The 21,834-nt window shown below is 40.6% G+C and overlaps 2 long non-coding RNA genes across 5 annotated transcripts in view; one reads left to right on the forward strand and one right to left on the reverse strand.

The window, feature by feature from the left end:
• Positions 1-1,583: 1,583 nt before the first annotated feature.
• LOC121909457 lies at positions 1,584-20,460 on the reverse strand. Of its 4 annotated transcripts, XR_006099440.1 has the most exons (7): positions 19,566-20,460; positions 4,112-4,286; positions 3,251-4,029; positions 2,499-2,610; positions 2,232-2,281; positions 1,976-2,013; positions 1,584-1,701 (listed from the first exon to the last, which is right to left on the reverse strand). It is a non-coding gene; the product is annotated as an uncharacterized LOC121909457 (long non-coding RNA). The 4 variants fall into 4 exon arrangements; XR_006099437.1 differs by having other exon boundaries at positions 3,251-4,286; XR_006099438.1 differs by lacking the exon at positions 1,976-2,013 and having other exon boundaries at positions 3,251-4,286.
• The window catches only part of LOC121909468, a 567,936-nt gene continuing 566,010 nt past the window's right edge, over positions 19,909-21,834 (forward strand). The window contains exons 1-2 of the long non-coding RNA XR_006099452.1: positions 19,909-19,996; positions 21,069-21,156. This is a non-coding gene — a long non-coding RNA (uncharacterized LOC121909468). The remainder of the gene's footprint in view (positions 19,997-21,068; positions 21,157-21,834) is intronic.

Here is a 21,834-nt window from a genome sequence, read left to right on the forward strand (position 1 = left end):
TGCAATCTGTACCTGGACACGTTATCTAGGTAAGGAAAACATGTAAATGCAAAATGTAAAGGCACTCAGAGCACACTGTTATTGGATCTCAGACAGAACAAAACAAACAAACAAAACCCTCAAAAAGCATTTTAATGGGACATGTGAGCTGCTGTTGATGGAGAGAGAGAGCAACCTGGTCTGAGTCCTCTGACAGGATATCTCGTCTTGTTTTCATGTAGCTGTGTTCTGGCTGCACCTGAGATGGGCAACTGAATACATCTCAAACTTGGACCTAAAAAGTGGGACATTTTGCAAAATAACCTTCAAATAATCTTCAGAAAAGACTCTAAAGAAGAGGTAACAGCATTAATCAGCAAGAACAGAAAGTAATATCAATTTTAGATATATTTTTAAAATCAAAACCACTAGCTAGCTGTCAACTGGTAACTGCTACCTGCCACTGTTACCAACATTCCAAATAAGCGGCGGGCCAATGGGAGATTTCGTGTATTTAGACAGTCCCTATCGAGGGAGGATCCATTTTTTTATGAACAACTTCTACAGTTTTCAACAAATGAAATAAAAATTGTTGCCGCTTGTACCTCTTGCACATTTTTTGTTCATTAGTAACTTTGTCTAAGTTACTTTTTATGGCAATGAGAGCGGGCACCTATGTTTCGGGTCCGACATGCATGATGTATTTGTACTTATCATCCAATGATGTGCTTGGCAAAGTGCCAGTTTTTAAGTTTTTTTTTTTTATTTTCAACAGTGTGGGTACTAGATCCCAGAGTTAAAAACCTCAATCCCAGTTTTTACTAAATCAATGAGTGAACTTAAAGATGGCACTAACATTTTACTGTCAATGACGCTAAAATAAAATAGATTTGCATTGCAATCAGACTACAATCATTGTGTTTTCAACGTTTGTCCTTATGTTTGTCGTCCATGACATCTTAAATCTGGGGATTTAAACTCTCATATTCCCTCAAACTTCAGGCTTCCCCAAAAACAGCTAGAGGATAAAATTAACAATCTCCCTACTTCGTTATTCAGCTTGATAACACACAAAAAATGTCTGTAATTTAGATGTAGTCCTCATCCTTACTTTTTATGTGAGAACTTATATCTTCTGTCATAACATTACCAATGTCCTCAAAAGTTTCTTTGTGAGCTTTTCACATAATAAATATATCTGATTTCACAAATCCGAGGTCCATTGTATTGTCTAGGAACTTCACCTGTCAATCATCTGTCAAAATGATGAGCATAACGTCATAAAAAATGAGCCACACACTAGACTACTCTTGTACCCATCTAGGTTTGCCAGCACAAATCACAGAGATTGAGTGCTGTATGCATGTAGTGGAGAAAAATGGTCCTATAATCCCCTTTACAGACACAGGATGGAAAAAAAATGTATTAATTCAGTGTTTCTATGGAGAGACCTTGATACCAGAGAGAATGTTGTCACTGAAGAAGCAGTGCAAAGATTCAGTCTGGAAACCCAGGAACCTCCTGCTATACCAGCTAACACTGGGTATCACCGGGACTGCTACAGCCATTTTACCAACATTACAAAGATAAAACAAGCCCAGAAGAGAAGTGAAAAGGCACTTTTAATTCAAAAAGATATTGCAGAAGACGGTTGGTATCATGCAAAGAATATTAGTGTGAATGTGGATCTTGAACTTCAACTGTGAATATTGATCTGTGAATCTGTAGAGGAAACAAAGAATGGGAATTAGGAGGAGGTCAGAATGATATTTCACTCATTACCTTTTTTGAGAACCAAAGTTTATTGTGTATAACTCTGTTACGGCACAAGCTTGCTATTCCATTCTTGCGTGTTTAAATGCCCTGTGACGTGTGAAGTGTGGGCAGCCCTGCCCCCACTGGCAGGGGCTCTCAGGCTTAAGAGGTTAAAGAGCTCAACTTGAAGGATTGAGAAGGTCATCTATTCAATAAATCACATCACTACATTCTCACCCACCTGATTCTGTCACAAGAGAGAGGCATGTGCACACCTAGCTGCAGTGGATACATGAGATGAAGAGAAGCACAACATAATTAAGCCCCTCACTCATTCACATTTACTTCTTAACTCCAATGTCTGATGAAGTGCTTGGTAATATTAAAACTATAACCATTAAAAACAGCCATGGAAGAGACCTGAACTGTTGGCTCCATTTCATCTCAGATTATCTATTTAATTGACACACAAAAGTAAAATCACAAAATTTACACACCCGCTACTTTTCCCCAGAGGTGCTGGGACGGAATAAGTGATCTATGGGACCTATTTAAGAAAAACATGCAAGCATTACTACCCCTTATTTCTGACACATAACGTACAGGGGCTACCATGCAAGGTCCCAACCTGCCCATCAGTGGACTGGATGACACCTCCGCCAGCTCCAGAGTTAATAATGGAGCTTGTGTATTGCTCATGTAAAAGAACTAATTGTGTTAAGGGTAGATGCACATGCAGACTGCATGAGCTGCCATGTACAAACCTGTGCCAATGTGCAAACTGTGACAATGAGTAATTTGAAGATGTCAAGGGCTACTAGGGCCAGTTTCCAGGGCTTGATCTCTCTATTCAGGCAGTGGTGTGTCTGAGAACTCCTGCAAGAGTCAATAAGACCATATAAAATGTTTATGTACATGTGATTACTTCGTTCCTTTGCATTATGTTCTGTAGGAGTGATCAGTCTGTAATAAAATCAGCCAATTACTTATGCTCAACAAAATTTCACTGTTTAAACTTACCTGGCTAACATATACCACAAATGGCTGTAGTTTGTTATTTTAGATTCTTTTTAGCTGTTGGCTCTATCCAGCTATTTACTTAAAGGTCAAATCAATAAAATCCACAACTGTCAGGAAAAATTAACCAGTGATTAAATGCCAATATTTTTTATGCATTAACATTGCGCATCAGCTTGGTTTATGAGACTAATAGCAGCCATGAGCAGCGATGGTTTATTAGACTGCTAGCGTGTGGTAAATTGGCCAAACAATTCAATTCAGGTTATTTCTACTCCATGTAAAATGAATAACGTTATATTAATTCGAGAAAACTAGAGAAACAGATTCAGGTCACTTCAACTTCACACATAAGGTGCAGGATACTAGCTAGCGAGCGCTAACAATTATTTATAAGAGCTAACTACCTTTACACTTACAAAAGGTCACCATACGTTTGAACAAAATGTACAACAAACAAGTTGCATTGCTAGTATTTTCCAATAATATTAATACTTACCTCACACGTAGAAGAGTGCTTAAGAGTCGTTATCCGTTGTGTCTACCAGCTGATTCCTGAGTTAAACAGCTGTGCTCAGTGTAGCTAAATCCGATAGGTTAATGACCCATCATGAAGATAACAGAAGAGTTGTTTTGTGAAGACAAGAAGAGAAATTAAGGGGTCCTTGTTGGTGATATTCTCTCTCTCTCTCTCTCTCTCCATGAACTGGTGTGATGGTGGCGTGACTGACGTTTGCAGTGGCCTCTCCTAGTTCTGACTTTGCAGTGTCTTTGTCCATGTCTATGGCTACATCTATATCATCGTGTGGAGTGCAAGGGAAATATGTCTATGCTTGTCAATTTCTTTTGGACATTTGTAACAAGCACTTTTGCTACGAGAAATATTGGCTGGGAGAGCTAAATCAGCTGAGCACGCTTGTCTGTTACACCCAGTGGACCCAGTGGAGACTATGGCCTTGCCTGGAGCTGCGCCAGAGAGGAAACATTGAAAGCGGTGCAACAGGACATGGAAGCGGGGCAAGCGTGGAGAAGTACAAGTGTTATAGTTACTCAGTCTAGGACCTGAAATGCAGGACACAGACTCAGACAGGAGTGGTTTAGAAAAGGATTTATTGCAGGAGGAGCAGGGCAGATGAAGGGTTCTGTGTAGTCTGCAGGTTGGAGAATGAGGTTCTCAGCAAAGCTGGGCAGGCGATAAGTGGAGGATCCAAAACCAGAGGTAGATGACAAGGATGAAGCTGTTTGTGGGAGGCAATGGTGGCAGACTGGATTGGTAACCTGGTGCACAGAGAGACTCAGAATAAGAAAATGAAAACTAGTACGAAGCTCAATAAACTACAACTTGGCCTGACGTTGATACCGTGTAGTAGACTGAATGATCTGACTGAATGAGTCTTGACGGATGAGCCCAGGTTTTATGCTGCAGTGGCTTGTTAAGTTGATTAGATGATCAGCTGCAGGTGCACTGGTTGAAAGTGGGAGAGGGAAACCAGGATGCCATGCCCAGCATACACACAAACACAGAGAGAGACAAACTGGGGAAAAAACCAAACACAAAAGGGAGAGGAAAAACAGAGGAGAACACAGAGAATATGGGGGATCCAATCCACTCATAACAACAAGCTAGGCTTTCTGTTAACCCATAAAAACCGGCAGTTCCAACAATCATGTTGCCTAATGTTCTCTGGACAGCAAAATGGATTATATAACTCCCCCATCAGTGCTGGTCACTCATTGACATGCAAGAGCTGTCTACATCAAACTGAGACATGTACTTTTCTCTCTAAATGCACTTTAATGTACTGCTAACTGCTCATTCTTTTTTTTGTTTTGTTTTTTCTCTTGGGATTTATATGTTTTTTTTCATTTTTTTAAAGGGGATTTTTAGATATACAGTATATATATCCTTTCTGTTGTTGTTGCACTGCTGTGGGCTGGAAAGTACAGCATGTTGGCTTTTTTGTAAGCAAATACACAAGAAAATGACAATAAAATTAATCTTGAATCTTGAATGTTTACCAGCGATGAGAGAGCCACATAACACAGATATGAATTTGGAAAAATGACAATTATTGATTTCCGTCTTCCACAAGCAGCCAAAATGTGTCAGTTAAGCTGTTAGCTGAGCAGTTTTGTCGGTCAGCTCAGATTCACTCGTCTCTGTGTTGAGATTTTTCAGCATTTGTTTGCCCTGTGTTTACCGTCTCAAATCTTTCCGTCACTGCTCTGATGCTCACTTTTTTTCTGACTGCTGAGCTCAAAATTCCAGAGCTGGAAAGCGTGTTGTGTTAACCAGCAACCATGAGTTGTGATGTCAGCTGCAACTATCTGCATATTAAAAATTGTTTTTAATACGGTTGTTTTAACCTTAACCCTGGGGTGCCATGGCACACACCTTGGGCCTTACCTCGCAAAAAGTGATTCAAAAATGAATGATGTCTGTTGGCAGCAGTTTCTTTGACTTGGGACATGCCATGTTTGTTGACAAAATTGGATGAGAAATTGAGAATTTTAATACCAGATGCAAATGCAAAGATCCATGGATTGGATGTCATTATCTACATAATTTATCCAGATACAGATCACATGTTAATACCAGGTATAGAAGAGCCTTATTATAGTGTGCTAATATTCATAAAGTGAACGACCAAACATCTGCAGGTGTGTGTGTGTGTGTGTGTGTGTGTGTGTGTGTGTGTGTATCCATAGCCATCAATAATCAATTGGTCATAATGTCTTAAGCATCTAAGGACTGGTTTCACAGATGAGGTATATTAACACATATGTTTTAAAAGAGACTTCCATGCAGAGGAACTTATTAGTCCATAGTGTCAATTAGACATAACAGCCTTATGTGATTGAAAATATCCTAGAAATGTCCTGGAAAATTATTTCTTGAAAAGATAGGGAACCCTGACAGAACCATTAAGCCTCCCCCAAGCAATGACTTGTTCTTTGTTAACAATCAAGCCAATCAAAGGCTTAAATCTTGAGACGGAAGATAAGACTTAAAAGGTTAACAGGGTTAACAGGGTTAACCAATTAGGACCACTGTCAGTGAGACTTAAGTTCATAAAGTCATTAGACTTGCCCCAGGAAACAGCTTGTTCCTGGTTAAAGACTGAGCCAATCAGAGCCTCTGTGGGCAGGACTAAAGTTGGCACACAGATCAGGACATCTTGGGCAAACAACAGTTTCATCTCATTAGCGCTCATGGCGTATTAAACTGTTTGTAATTGTAGTATAAATATGAATACATCATGCTCACTATCTAATTCTTTTCACAGAAAGCTGAGTTTGTCTTATGGTATTAGCAGACATTCTCAGGCACTGTACCTGCTAGTAAAGTTGAAACACCTCGTCATTCAAGCTACAGTATTTTACATTCAACTACTACCCCTCACATGAGGCTTTTACTACATCTGAGACCCAAGCAGATTCTGAATGCTCATAAAGTAAGTGTTTTTGCTTTGTGCTATGCAGAATTCAGCTCAAGCAAGCAAGTTAGAATAAGAAAATGAAGAAGAAAGTATTATTAAACTGGTTCCAGGTTCAGATAGTGGGCCCGCACACACAAAAGCTCAAGAGAATATGGCACTTGGAAATTCATCACTCAGCATTTAACAAAAATCAGCCTGGCTCTTAAACAGAACAGGCTTTTGAAAGTGCTCCTGTTTTCTATCTGGAAATAAATACCAGAATTTTCAAGCTGTGCAGGTTGTGCAGCTGTGTCCATTCCAAAAGGCAGTCTTAGCCTGCCTGCAGTTTGAATGCCAGGTTGAATACCTTTCTGTGTGGAGTTTGCTCTCCCTGTACATGTGTGGGCTCACTCTGGGAGTTGTGGATATCTCCCACAGTCCAAAGAGATGCAGGTTAGGTGAACTAGGGAATCTGATTTGCCAGTATATGTTTTTCTGTCTATTACCCCATTCAGACTGACCCAGTGACATACGTTAAACCTGTTATTGGTCTATCTGTATGGGTCAGCCTGCATCAGAGGCTGCCCAGCTTTCATGACCCGGCGTTGCTACCAGGAATGGAAATAAATTCAATGATACCGATGTTTAAATGTCATTAAACAGACTTGCTGAAAAAAAGTGAGAGAGAGAGAGTGGGAGGAGAGAGAAAAATAGAAAGCACATGCGTGGGCGATGAAGAGAAAGGGAAAGCCTGCATATGGACAGACAAAGGAAGTGAAACTGAAATGTAACTTTTATATTTTCATTATTCAATGTAATTTGGTGTGTTCTCATGTTTGTCAGTAAAGCGTATGAACTACACAGCAGACTGCAGTCTCTGCTTACAGCAAGAAGCAGGGTGTCAGCTGTCTCATGAATGGGTCCAATGTGGATCCAACACGCGTTGAGCAGACCTGCGTCATATACACGTCTGCTGTCTGAAAGAGGTGATATGTGATATGTGTCACAGATGTGTAATAGACTTTTTATTCTGTTGTATTCTGGGATAGGCACTAGGGGTGTGCCTAAATACAAATACGTTGTTCGGCAAAGCAGTGGGTTTTTTAGTTGTTGTTTTTTTTTTTTTTACAAATATTTGTCTCATACAAAAATTTTTATTTATTTTATTATATTTTAAATTATTTGTTTTCAGGAAGAAAAAGAAACTATGTCAAAAAACAGTGCACAGTTCAGTTACATCGCTATCTCAGTCTCTCTCCTCTGCTCCGCTGTTACATCTCTCAGCAGGTCTCAACGAGGGGAGTCACATCCACCTGCTACATGACACCAACTATGTCATGCTAGCTTGTTAACTTGTTTAGGCTAAATTTTGGTGAGGGAAAAACTGGCATGGCCATTTTCGAAGGGGTCCCTTGGCCTCTCACCTTCAAATATCTAAATGAAAATGGGTTCTCTGGCAAAAACCATGCAGTTTTTTGCAGGCAGTACATTTTTGCCTATTCTCAAAATGGTGTATTTGAATATTTCTGCATACTGGGATCACCAAACAGTCTTGGAATTGCATAAATTTGGTATGACTGGAAAGCTGAAACCAATTGTATTCATGTGTGATGATGTTAGTCCCTGTAGTAGCCATTTCATTGTAGTGAGACCATTTTTTGAAACTTGACCTTACTGTGTAGAATGACCTATTGTGACCTCTAGGATAATCACAGCCTCATGAAACGTTACAACCACAAACTAGAGATCAAGGGCATTCAGAGAGGGTGTATGGCTTTCCTAGGTATATTGACAATAAGGGAACAATTTCCAGAACAGAAGTGCTCGCCATCTGATCGCCGAAAAATTCTTACAGAAATCTCCAAATGTCAAAAGTGTTTGATACCAAATCACAGCATGAATTTGTCTATGGTGTTCCTCAAGGTCTTGGTGTCTTAATGTGGTATTTTGGAAGGATTTTTGATCATTTTATATTAATTCTCTGGTCAAAAATGGTTACATTTTGCACCAAATCTGTGTAACAAATGGTACCAACCCAAGTGTTACTGCAACAACTTATGAGACATAATTGAGCATGGGAATGGCCATCATACACTTCCATCATAATGTTCTAAGCCCTTATACACTCTTTCAAACTTTCAAAATTAGAATAATTAATCTTGAGATTCCTAGCTTTCAGATGATGTATATCACTTCTATGTGGCATATACTATTGACCTGCTATCTCCCCCTAAATATCCCCTGTGCCCCCCAAAAACGGGTCTATGGTTGGGGGCAGGAGTGGAAGAGGTTATAGTTGGGTCTACATCATTCCAGTGGTAAATTGTTTGTTGCTGGACTTGTTGCCTCGCATTAACTCTCTGTCTTATTGCTTCTCTCCCTTCCTGTCTTCCAGAGTGTGCAGCTCTCCTCTCAGGGAAAGTCTTCTGCAGCCCTTCTGTGACCACGGGCCTGCCTGGCATCTCTCATCCATAACATTCCTCTTTCCATCCACCCATCCTTCCCCCTGTCATGAAGGGCCTTTCTGGTAGTCGGAGCCACCATCATGTGGTCTCCTATGAACCATCATATGATCCACTGGGTCACCATGGTGACCGCAAGCCATACTTAATTAGTCAGATGGACATGCCAGTGCCTATTGCCATGCCACATCCAGCTGAGCTGTCCTACTACAATGCTCAGCGTACCTCGTACCCCTCTGACAGCAACAGCATCGTCCCATATGGAACCTTCCCAAGGAGGTGCCATTCCACCTCCTCATCTCACCATCCTGAGGTAAAGGATGAGTGTATGGCCATGGTACCATATGTAGGAGGAGGGGGAGGGGGAGGAGGAGGAGGTGGAGGAGGCTATGGAGGTAAAACGCCCACCCGGGTACCAGCAAACTTTGCGGACCCGTTTGAGCGTCAGCCGTCATTTTCCAGAGATGGCTACCATACACTGCAATACAAACGAGGAGTGCTGGCCCACAGTGGGGGTATGGGGGCCAACAACAACAATGACAGCCCAGGGAGGATTCGTCATCTGGTCCACTCAGTCCAGAAACTTTTCACCAAGTCACATTCATTGGAGGGGCCACACCACACACAGTCCTCCAAGGGGGCCAATAATGGGAGCGTTAATGGTGGTGTTGGTGGTGGAGGAGGTGGTGGTGGTGGTTCAAGGGCCAGCCCAGAAGGTGAAACTCCACCAGTGGGAGTGCGCCACCGGAAGCGCAGCAAGAGCCGCGAGCGCTGTCGATCAGCGGAGCCCAAGCATCGAAGCCACCACCACCACCACCACCAGCTCCACGGCTCAGCATCTGCACCGGGCTCCGGATATTGGAGCTCAGATGACAACCTGGAACGGGAGCTGTGTCTCTACCACCCTCACCACCACCAACCTCCACCCTCACCCTCACCCTCCATTTCCCCCTCGCCCATTGCCATGACAATGGGCCGATACCCCGGCAACAACCCTGATAAGTTCCCCCAGACTCCCCTCCCCAGTCTCTCCTCCTCACAGTCCCAACAGTACTTCATAATGGACCCTTACGGTACACTCAATGAGCACACACACACCCATGCACACCATGGTCACTCACACCACCATTCTGCACTCAAAGTCTCCCGGAGCAACAACGATGTGAAGTATGCAGCGTCATCAGCATGTGTGCCAGTTAGTGGTAGCAGCAATAACAGCGGTGGCGGTATCGGTGGAGGAAGTGGCCCCTTGCTGCCACTTGGTCTTGTGGACGGGCCCCTTGTGAAGAAAGGGGCATGGTCATCGAGCCTAACGGTGAGCAGGGCCCGAGAGGTCTACACCAACAACAGCAGCCACAACCAGCTACGAGCCAGCGCAGGATCCGGTAACCTAAACCTAGATAGAGCTCTAGTCAAATCTAAGGGCAGTCAGCAACAGGAGCACTCTTGCCATTTCTTACAGGTAAATAATTCCTCCTCGATTCCCATCCAAAACCAGTCGATTCACCCTTCTCCCCTCTGTTGACTCCCTTTTCTCCACGACTCACTTTCCTCACCAATGTTTCCTCTAAGCCAGTGGTGTTAAATCTTGTGTGCGACTGCAGGTCTCAAAACCTATCAAACACTACATCACCTGTCACTAAAAACAGCTTCAGTTAGAAAAGGGCAAACCAATCAGTGGAATACATCACTGAACTGGTCGAGTGGTCATTCTAAATATATGGAGAATTCAGCCACTAGTTCTAGGATGTGCACATTTGCTGTCTTGTCTTATTCATTAGTTATATCTAATTCACTACCTATTGAACTAGAAACTCCACTAAGACTGCACTTCTATCAGTCAATGAGCAGAGTAAACAAAGATGTTCTTAGCTTGTATAATGTATTCTGGGAATGTTCAAGAGAGCTTAACATTCAATGTACTGGAACAATTATTTGCTATTGGAAAAATCAATACCTCCTAAACTAGGGATAACACCTATTAAGTTATGTTGAAAGCTCAAAGTGGAAGGCACTAACCAAACTAGTTGACTAGTTGAATGTAACGAGGCCCAAACTACAAGAATGCAGTGTTAAAAGAAACCAGAACAAGCTTACAAGTTTACTTATATTAAGCTTGAAGAGGTGGTTCTAAGTTAAAACCTGCACAAAAACCCTGAAAAATGTAACCTAAATAATTGGTATCTTAGCCTATGCATATGGACCAGTCTGCAGGGTGGATGCAGACTGGTCTCAGTGTCCAAGGCTTGAATTCCTGCCAGAGTGCACCTCCTCATGGCTCTGTGTGCACCAAAACAGTATTGTCTTTTCCAAATCATAGTAGACATAGTCAATAGTCAGTGAACTAAAAAAGTATATGTTTATGTATAGTAAATGTATGGGGGTACTCCCTGATTTAATGCTATTTACATTTTTTTCTACATCAGCAATTTCAGTAAATACAACTTTGCATAACAACCCTGCCAGGGCCAGTGGATCTTTATCCCAGTTTGATAAAGCCTCAGGATCTTTTTTAGGATCTTTTTTTAACTGGTCCTGACTTTGCTGTAGTGTTTGATTGAACAGACAACTGCAGATTTACATGACTGGAAACCATGAATGGATATCACTGGCTAAGGCTGGGGACACAGTCAAGCTGGTAGTGTGAGGGCTTTAGGGCAGATTCAATCTCAACCAAAACTATCAACTTGCAGACTGATTTGACCCATCCTGATAATATTACCAGCATGTTTAAACAATCTGCAGGGTCCTAAACAATTCCTGATATATCTGTGCATGGCATTACAAATCACCAATGGATCCTTGGATCTTAGAAATTAAAATTGCATGAAGATAACATGTTTTGTGTAATGAGCATATTGTTGGATGACATGAGTTAGTGCAAGTAAACAAGCCATATAAATAAGAGGAGGACATTTAGATGACATACTGCAATGCAATTGCTATGGGGGAGCAGTGGCGGTTGTGGTCTGATAGGAGCAAGGGGTGAGGAGTGCGAGGGAGAGATGACAGAGGCAGCGGGAAAGAGCGAGTCTCACGGTGCAGGTGCCTCCTCTCCGCCTGCCGGTGTTTTGTGTTCTGCGTCCAGCTTGAGCTGAAGTTGCTGCTGCTTCTTCTGGCGAGTCCCCGTGCCACGCGCCTGCTACCCTGTTTTCCCCAGTGTGTTGCTGCTTACAACTGTCTCACTCTCTGTCTGTCTGGGAGAGAGAGACAGCAGCCTGCTTCCCCACCAGAAGAAGCATCTTCAGCGCAAGCCGACAAGCGACGCCGAGGTGGCCAGCAGGGCAGAGAGACTTGACCTCTACTTCTGCCTGCGTTGTCTCTCCTTCTGTCTCTTCACCCATTTTCCTATCAGACCGCCACAGCCAGGAAAAATATACTGATTTTAATGTTCAAATACCACGGCAACAAATGAAGCTTTGAAGCTTCAGGTACAGCCCTACTAACAGCAATGACCTGTGGGGAAGGCAGGCAATCTTTTAGATGAAAATTCTGTTAGGCTTGGGTTTGGAGTTCAGTGACTCTTTCATTTGCACTCTACCTAAATCTACCAATTGTAGCTACCATCAGTAATAGTTGCTTCTATTTGTTTTGCTAAATTAGCCTATGGGCTAGTCAGCTTGCTATCATTTTTGACTCGACCCTAATCAGAGTTCTTTAATATTGAATATACAGGGTTAGGCATGGCGTCTGTTCATCACAATCATTAATCAGGCCAAGAGACAAATCAAAGGAAGACACTAAAACAGATTGTACACAGTTAATGCTTCTTCCTTGGTTGGAGTGTCTTGTAGTATTTAGATAGCAATAGCTACTAAGCGTACTGGAAAACAATTTACATTGTGGCAGAGCAAGAACTGAACAAAATCTCAAAGCATCCTGGAATTGTTCTTTAACTAGGCTACCTTACATTACTGTAAGCTAGCTTTGGCTAATATTAGTCTAATGGTAATTTATTAACTGTGCCATATGTGTTCAGAGTCAGGAAGTATTAAATGAGTTGTAGTGTGTCCACAGCCTTAGAGGAAACGTTGCTCCCTACCACCAGTCTATTACTCCCAAATTCCCCACTCCCTCTTCTCCACCACTCCTCCCCTCCTGCCTCTCCTCCACTCACCCAACTCACCCCCACGCTTCTTATCCACCCAACCCCCTGCCACCCACTTCCACCTCCTTTACTTCCTCTTGGTTTGGAGAGCCTCCCTCTTTCTTCTCCTCTTCCTCCTCTTTCGTCCTTTTGAGTTGAAGAGAGAAGTAAGTGCAGAGCCAGTAGCAGCCTTACTCTCTGAATGCTAGGTAATGACATGAACGACATCCTTTCCTGCTTGTAGACCTCATTTTTAATTTAGTAGCGCTTCCTGTTCTGCCTTTCTACCAGTTATCTTACCTTTCCTCACTGTTTTTGTCTTGATTTCTTCTTGTTATGCTGTGCTGTGATATGCTGTGCTGTTCTTCGAAGTGCTGTGTTGAGCTAAGTGTTGGGGAGTTGTTAAACTACATGTAGGTAGTAGAAGAGTTTGAAGGTAGTTAGATTGAGAGTACACATAACAGTGATGACATGACTTTTAAGGAAATAGGACTTAAAGAACCATACCAGTGGTTTTGCAAGTTTAAAGCCAAACTAGTGCAGTTCAAAACGTGCCTGTTTGGAACAGGCTGACTGCTTGGCCTCCGGTATTGCTGTTTCAACACAATGAGTATATATACCAACAACATGAATGGAACTAACATTCTATTACACACAGATGTTAAGTGCTGTAATAGCGAAATTTTAAAAATAAAATACATAAGAGAGAGCTTTTGAAAATGTGCTTCCCAAGATAAAGTAGATCAATCATATTGGGCTCTTAGATCATTAATTTTCTGTGGCTTCAGTTCTGATCATTTGAGTGGGTATATTTGCTCAAAAGACTTGTGCTTTTTTGAGACATACTGGTTTTGAACTGCCCGTGGAAGTAGCATAGGAGTCTGTCCATTCTTGATTAAAAGCTCCTAGGAGTATTTTTAATTTTGAGAGGTCATTGAGCTCTTTGAAATGTGATATGACAGAATTGAACTTGTTAAAGTAAATATTCCTTATTTCACTGAATGTCTCACATTGCAGCAGGAAATAGTCTAGTAGTCTCTCTCTCTCTTGCTCTCTCTCTCTCTCGCGCACGCGCATGCATGCACACGCTCCTCAGCTGCCATGCTTGAAACACAGCATTCACACATGAGGGAAAAACTATTTACTGCTGCATTTATTGGATGTGATTAATGAATGAAAAGGAGAAATGCAGAGGAGGAAACAGAAACTAAGAGTGTCTGTCTCCACAGACACCTGTTGAATGTTTGATGTTTGTTTATTTGTGCTTTAGAATGTAACTGTCATGAAACAATCAGAAAATAACGTATTTTCATTCACAGGCTTTCTCTCTCTCAGAGAAAGCTTTCCATCGCTGTCTCCCTGTTGCTCGCTCCTGCTCTCAGCTCGCTCGCCCTCTCTCTCTCTTTTTCTCTTGTCTTTTTTAAAATGAGTCAGGAAGCTGACAACAAAGCTATCATGTTATCAAAGGAAGAGAGATGTCCTCCCTCTTCTCTCATGGAAGGGTTGGACAGCTCTGATCATGACATAGAGTCTCAGAGTCCTTAAATCCTGCCCCACATCAGCGGCTTGCTGATTGCTTGTTTATTCAAAGTTTATTAATATTAATGTGTCGCATGTCCAAATTGCACCAAATCGACACTGCACTTCCTTGGGTTCCCAGCAATGCACCCGTGAAGTGTAAAGTAGGTGTTTTTCAAGATATACGAAGGGTGAACATACATACAGTACATACATGTATACAGACAGATAGATAGACAGAGATTCCCTCATTTAGTAGAGATAACTAATATCTGCTTACACCTTCCATTAGTGCCAGTCATATGCAGACATCTTTTAGCTTTTGTAATCTTCAGAATATTCTAAATGTTCGAAACAAAATGTTCAGGTGATACACCTTCCTTAAACTTCACTGCTTCACTCACCAAAACAAACATCCACAGCACAGTAATGATTATGCTTGTAAAACAATCTTTTATCCAGGGACAAATTTCCATGGCAGCATCCCACCTAACAGTAGTTCTGATTGGACAGACTCCGCCATTTGAAGCAAACCACATTTCTCACCAAAACATTGTCGAACTCCTCTAACAGCTATTCCAAAATGTCCCATTCATGGCAGCAAAACATTCTTTTGTGGATTGATAGTTTGTCATGTGTTACAACTCCACCACCAGGTGCTGTCTGTCCATTCCAGAGTCCGGCATTCTGGTTAATCCAATGATGTAGGAGCAGTTTTCCCTCTTCTTGACCTTTTCCTGTCTTGCTCTGCTTGCCTCAGCACAGTTTCCTCCTCACTATACTCTGACTCAAACTGATAGGGAACAGTCATTCTATAGAAAGTGTTTTCATCTTCTTGTCAGAGCTACATGTCATCATATTCATTGCCTGACATTTTCTTGTGAAAGTGTCACTGCTTTGAAGAGTGAACTACTTTCTGTTTACTAACTAGTATGTTTACTAACCCTGTTGAGTTTCCAAACATCATAGCTTATGAATGCAATGCTATGTGGCAGCTGAATGAAGATGCTCTGTGGTCAAACCTTTTTTCAGCACCTGAATGCATCAACTGGAAAGATTTTCAGATCACTGCACCATTTTCACACTATTAAAACTCTAAAATTAAGTAACTTAAAAAAAAAGTCAGTGTGGACATGTGTTCCATTATGATGCATTTGTTATGTTGAGAAAGTTTCAATTCTGTGCAAGTTGATTTTGATAGCATACTAAAACTGAAATTAAACCAATGGGAAAAACTAATTTTAAAAGTACAGCACCACTTGCATTAATTTAAAATGGCTGTCAGTGATGTAAGTTTCAAGCACAAAGGATTTATTGTTGGACTGATTGTTTGAAACCACTGGAATGGTCCTTTAAGTAAAGAAGGAAGGCAATACCAACAATGCTGAACAGGGGTTTCTGATAGCGACTTCCACTTTAGATCTGTTGGAATCTGTTGTAGGTATACAAAATACCTGGCTTCTCATGTTCAGACAACACTGACTGTCATTCATTGAAATGGCAAACCTCACAAACTGCAGATTATGTCAGCTGTAACTAATTAACACTAATTCCATGAGTGACTTGCCTAATGGCCAAAAGGTAATGATGTCTAGCTAATGTGCTATCAGGAACCCAGTGTCTGTAATGGGCCAAAGATTGTTTGTTAGAGAAAGAAAATCACTCTCTACCATGCCTCTACAATCACGAGTGGACTGCTTTTTTGTAGTTCAACATGACAGTGTTCAGACATACATCATCATTCATCAATACAGTATGATAAAAAATAATTCAAGCACAATCTTAATAGTTCTTACTGCCTCTATTTGGATCAGATAGTTTGAGGAAAAAAAGGTGTGCAAAAGTAAAAAGGTGTGCAGCTACAGCTGTTCTGTCAATGCATCAGATTTAACCAACATTTCATGTCATATTTCTCATTTTCAGGTTAACATTTATTTGGCTTCTCCTCAAAACTGTAGTGTTTCTACCTTTCTTCCTCCTACCTAAAAGTCTTTTTTAAAACTTACAGTAACTTAGAAATACAAATAGAAACTAATTGGTTCAATATGTGATTGGAAATGATTCAGGTTGGATATGCAGGTTCAATACTGGATTCAGATTTGATAACATGTATTTTTTTTAACTTTTATTTATTGAGGGAAATTTCACCGAGAGGCAGCCTCTCATTTGCAGGAACACTCTGATCACATTCACACAGTTACACACCTTCACACTTGGAAGCTGCCCAGTACAACCACAGTCTGACTTGCTACCACTGAGCCCACTGAACCCCAAACCAAGGGATGAATGGAAGAACAAAGAAAAGATCTGAAATCTATAGGATTAAATGTAGCTTTCTGGTTCTGGTTTTCCATAATCCACAAATAATCTTTGAACTACATACAAACCAAATCTGTTTTGGTTGTCACTGCAAATAAATTCTATATCTGGAAAATCATGACAAGTCAAATGCATGATGTATTTCAACTTGTTCCAATGTGTGGTAAGCAGTAGCTCTAAAAAGTAAAAGGCCTCCCCAGCACCTGCTGGTGTTGTGTATTTGTTTTCTGTACTGTCTGTCAGTGCTGGGCGAGATAATATTGTATTTGAATGCTTGTGTCTGTATGTGGTTAGGGATTCTTGTGTATGAACGTGGTTCAGTTCAGTATAAAGTACATTTCCACAGCACTAATTCCATCAGTTCAACAAGTCAAGTCATGTCGTACTCACCACTCTGCTGCTCTCAGTTTTGAAGTTTTGAAGTCAATGTGAAGTTACTGTTGAAGATGATAAACCTCAACACATCTTGAATAGATTTTACTAGCAGCTCAAAGGACATAATCAAAAAACAGTACAGTGCAAGAGGGAAAAAAAGCAATAGAGTCATCATGACTGTTGTTCTGATGGAATTAGTGCTGTTAAAATGTACATTATAGCACAGTTAATTCTACCCATCAGTATGTGTTTCACATGGCCTTTATGGCATTATTTATACACTAACTGTTTGAGAATTTGTGACACTAACATAAATATGTTAAGTTCCTTTAAATGAAAAAAACCCTCACCCCCATTAGTTTATCGGTAGTCTCCTCACACAACATAATAATCATAAAGCCTATTTTTGTTGCAGTGTTAATGCTCTACAGTCTATCAGTATGTAATTTCTGACCCCAGCTGTTAGGATAGATCACTAGAAGTGCTGTGTATTTCAGGATCCAGCAGACCTGAGTGGGCAGTAGACAAAGAGGTCATTTTGTGGGTCAGAGTTGTTTCACAGCCACTTTCTGCTCTCTCACTTTCTTCTCTCTCCCTCTCTCTCTCTATCTCCCTCTCTTTGTCTTCTGTCAGTCTCAACACACAGTGGTGTGACTCATTTATTAACTGTGATATGGACATTTATTCAAAAATACTGCAATCATGTCAGAAGTTTGATGGAAAGTGAAAACACAGATTTTGTTTTGGATTTTGAAGATCTTGCATTTCACAAACAACACACATTTACAGTACTAGTAGTGGACATATTCCACCCTCATTACAGATGATGATCTTGTAGGGATTGTTGTTTGAAGAGCAGTTCATTTTATTTTAGTTAACAGCCCTGAAGCACTTTCAGAAGAATGGGAAGTAGAGATCTTGAGTACTTTCAGGTTTTTTTTTTAAACAAAGATGACTCTAAAACACAAATGAACTTCATAAGAATACAAATTCAAAAGCCCAGCATAAAAAAAGTCAACTGAGAAAAAACTACACTTCCCTTTCAAACAATGTAGTCTTCTCTGATCATGGCAAACATCAACTTAAAGCAGCATCAGATCTGCTGTATTAGTCGTGTCAAGACCTGCATTAAAGCTGTCCTCCCTCCCCTTGGCAGGAGTTCAATCTGCAGAGTATCATCTGCAGCATCACAACAGCACGGCTGCTGGCTGCACTGTTACCTGTTCTTTCTAAAACTGCTGCCATCAAAACAGCCAAAGGTTGCCAAGGCTACTACAGGCTGCAATAAAATATAATGTAGATGTTTTAGATTTACTGCATACACAATGTGAGTTGCCAGAAAGTCACATGCACAATGATTTTTTTGTGAAAACTGGAACAGACTGATTGCATCGATTGTATTGTTAAAGCTTGGATATGAAATCTCCAACAAACAGTACTAACGACCATGTCAGCTGTGGAAACCAGTGCTCCACTCTTCCTTAGCCATTACAGTAGCATGAGTGTTGGAGCTGCAGTGGAAGCAAGGCTTGTGCGTGGGTGAGAGGTGCTGCTGATGCTACTGCATCTGGTCCTTTCCCCGCATTCTCTTTTTATAGCCAAACTGCTCATTTGTGTCCCTTTGACGTCACACACACACACACACACACACACACACACACACACACACACACACACACACACACACTCACATACATTTAGCCCAGCAGATCTGTTCAGCCTTTTTCCCTTGGTGATTCATATATAATTAGTCAGAGTAGCGGTGCAATTCTACTGCTGTCTGTCTCTATTACTGTCTGTCAAATTCTCATACTCTGGCTTCTAGTATGAAGGCAGTTAACACACACAGTGCTGGCATTGCTCCAGCTGGCACTAACACTTACCAAAAAACAAAGGTGTGGCTAATTAAAAGTAATGAGCTGTGGAGTGTTGTATGCACACCAACCATAGACTATAAACTACATATACTAATCTATTGTGTAGCTTCCATGTTTAAAACTGCAGGGAGGTGTGCTGTACCACACAAGGCATCATTTTTAAAGAATTAAGTCAGTGCTGCATAACCATCAGAGTGCTCCTGCATCTTTGCAAGTGTGTGTGCTTGTTTACTGCCTACAGGTATGTAAACTACCATCATGGAACTTTATCACAGTTACTGTTATTATCAGTAAAGATTTAGTTCAACAGTCAAAACAGATCACAGATTTGTTAAGTTTCTTTCCAAGTTTAAACATTTCCATTTTAGCTTGGACATGCCACCTTCACATATTCAAAAAATGCATTCAGATCCACACATGGGTTGGGGAGTACAAGACACTCACAGATTTTGGGGAGGTCTAGAGGGCAGCATTACTCAGTTGTGTGTAGAAAAATGACAAAGAACAGCTGTTGCAATTAACACTATAGCCTGGGACCATAAGCAGCTGATAATATAACAGAGTACATACTTGCTCGTACATTTACTTGCTCAAAAAAGAAGATTAAGTATAAAGGTAGTCTTACTTAAAGGTCCAGTGTGTAGTATTTAGTAACATCTAAAAGAATAGACTTGGTAAAAATTGAATAGATTATTTATAAGTATTTCTTAATTAGTGTCTAATCAGCTGAAAATAATAATTGTTGTGTTTTCGTTACCTTAGAAATAAGCCCTTTATATCTTCATGGGAGCGAGTCCCACTCCACAGTGGCTCCCATGTTGCATTGCCATGTTTCTACAGTAGCATAGAATAGACAAACCTAACACTGGTTCCAGTGAGGGCCTTACGTGTTTTAGATTCAGTGGGCGACTACTGGAAATGCACCGGTTTTAAAACGAAGAAGAAGAACGGACCAAACGTTTTGTATTGTGAGAAGTTTTTGAAACCAAAATCTGATAAATGGAGGATCATCCTTATTTAGAAAATCACAAGAGCGTGACATGTCTCGTCAAAGAAACGAAAACACGAAGAAGCTAAACGAAATCGGGACAAGCAACGGCATAAAACAAGGATAAACCCAGATGGAAATCCCTGATGAGAGAAATGTTTGCAGACTGACGCCGAAGTTTCCTGTTTAAAGCTGGACAGGTAAGAGTGTAATGTATATTTATTTTGCCCCGCTGGTAATGGTTCAAAACCTAGATGATGTACAATGTTTATTAGCAGTACATTAGTTTCCCTGAAAAGAAACGCCGCCACGTAACGTTAAATATTAGCACACTCTAGCTTCAGTTTGTGCCTCTCACGGAACTGGTGGTCTGACAAGAGACAACAGGGAGGCGACATCGTGCTAATAACCCAACAGTTTATTCATTTTCTGTGGCAGTAAGACAACACATTGATTGATAACTAAGATATTTAGTGATGGTGATGTGCTAAAGACAGTAAGTCAGAGTAATGAGTTAATGTGAAAGATAAACTGAGGAGAAGTCTGCTCATCACCGAGTTAATACATCCTGTGAATATATATTTATATTTTTCACAGTGCTCCATGATTTCATTGTTTGCTCCTAATTTGTCATTTAGGAGCACATGTACGCATTGGGGGGCAAAGTTAGTTTATAGTCCAACACAAGTAACGTTTTCCCCATTTCAATGTTGAAAAACACGTAATTGCTACCAGAGTTTTAATTTTACATTTACATTACATTTATTTTTCTGTTATTTATTTTGGTGTGTTTATCCAGGCCAGCCAAGGCTCCCAGCATCTTAGGACGTAACATAATGTATTACAAGGGTTTGTGACTGTGTCATGTAGCACTTATTTTCTTGATGTTGCTGTTGTTTCTCCAGCTATGAGAGAGGTCCTGTAGCATAAATGCATGGTATTGCCTTTATCTTCATCCTAAAGTGACTGTGTAATAGATCAGGGGTATTTCATCATGTGCCATTGCTGGCTGGGAGTATGTTGGTTTTCATTACAACCAAAGACAACAAAAGTTGATTTCCCTGAATAGCTACTTGTCTCTGACTGAAAGTGTGTTAATCAATTAAATAATCTGATCTAGTCTGTTGTTGGGATGAAAATCTGCATGGAATAAGGTTGAACAGTTTCTGGTGAGAACATTAGGTAAATAGATAGATAGATAGATAGATAGATAGACAGATAGATGATTTATAATAGTGAGTTCATTCATTTGTGCTGTTTTATTTTTCTTAGGCACTACGGGTTGGCATTATTCACCATGTCTGTGACATTCACACCCGCCATATCAGAAGTATTGCAGACCAAGTCAGGAGAGGTCCAGGTAAGTGATACACATTTGTTTGCCTATGTAGCATATTAACTTATCCTGTAAGTCCTACTCTTGGTTAAATAACACTATTTTCACAACTGTGTAAAAACAACTGTATAAAATGTATGAAATAGTAAATTAACTCTATGTGTAATGGTATTGTCTTCCACAGAAGCAGTTTTCCATGCAGCTGCTGCTCGACACACAGCTCCTGGAGCAGATGAGGATCAGCAGTGCCAGTGAATCATGGGTGTTGTTCCTGCCATGAGAGCATCTTCATCCAGAGCAGTAAATTGAATACCTTTGGTATGGTTTTGGTCTGACCCTTGTCAGCTATTATATGTGCAGCAATTTGACTGCTGGAAGGTGATCAGATAAGTTTAATCACACTGCTTTTAGTGTTCAAACAGACTAATGATTTGATAGATTATTCTGTCTTTATCAGTCAACTCTGAAGAACACAGAATAAGCTGTCAAAATGTTTGTTTGAACAGTAAAAGCTGCATGTTTATGTTGTCCTTTTATTGTCCAGATTGAAAAGGATGTCCAAAAATGTTTCTGTTAAATAAAATATATTTTTATTACAAATGTCATTATTCTTAGTGTTGTTTTTTATATTTTTATTTTGTGGTTCAAACTAGTGAATTAAAGTTAACATAACCTGAAGTGGCAATGAAAATTAATCCATAA

Source organism: Thunnus maccoyii, chromosome 12 (genome assembly GCF_910596095.1).
Source record: "Thunnus maccoyii chromosome 12, fThuMac1.1, whole genome shotgun sequence".
Taxonomy (NCBI): Eukaryota; Metazoa; Chordata; class Actinopteri; order Scombriformes; family Scombridae; genus Thunnus; species Thunnus maccoyii.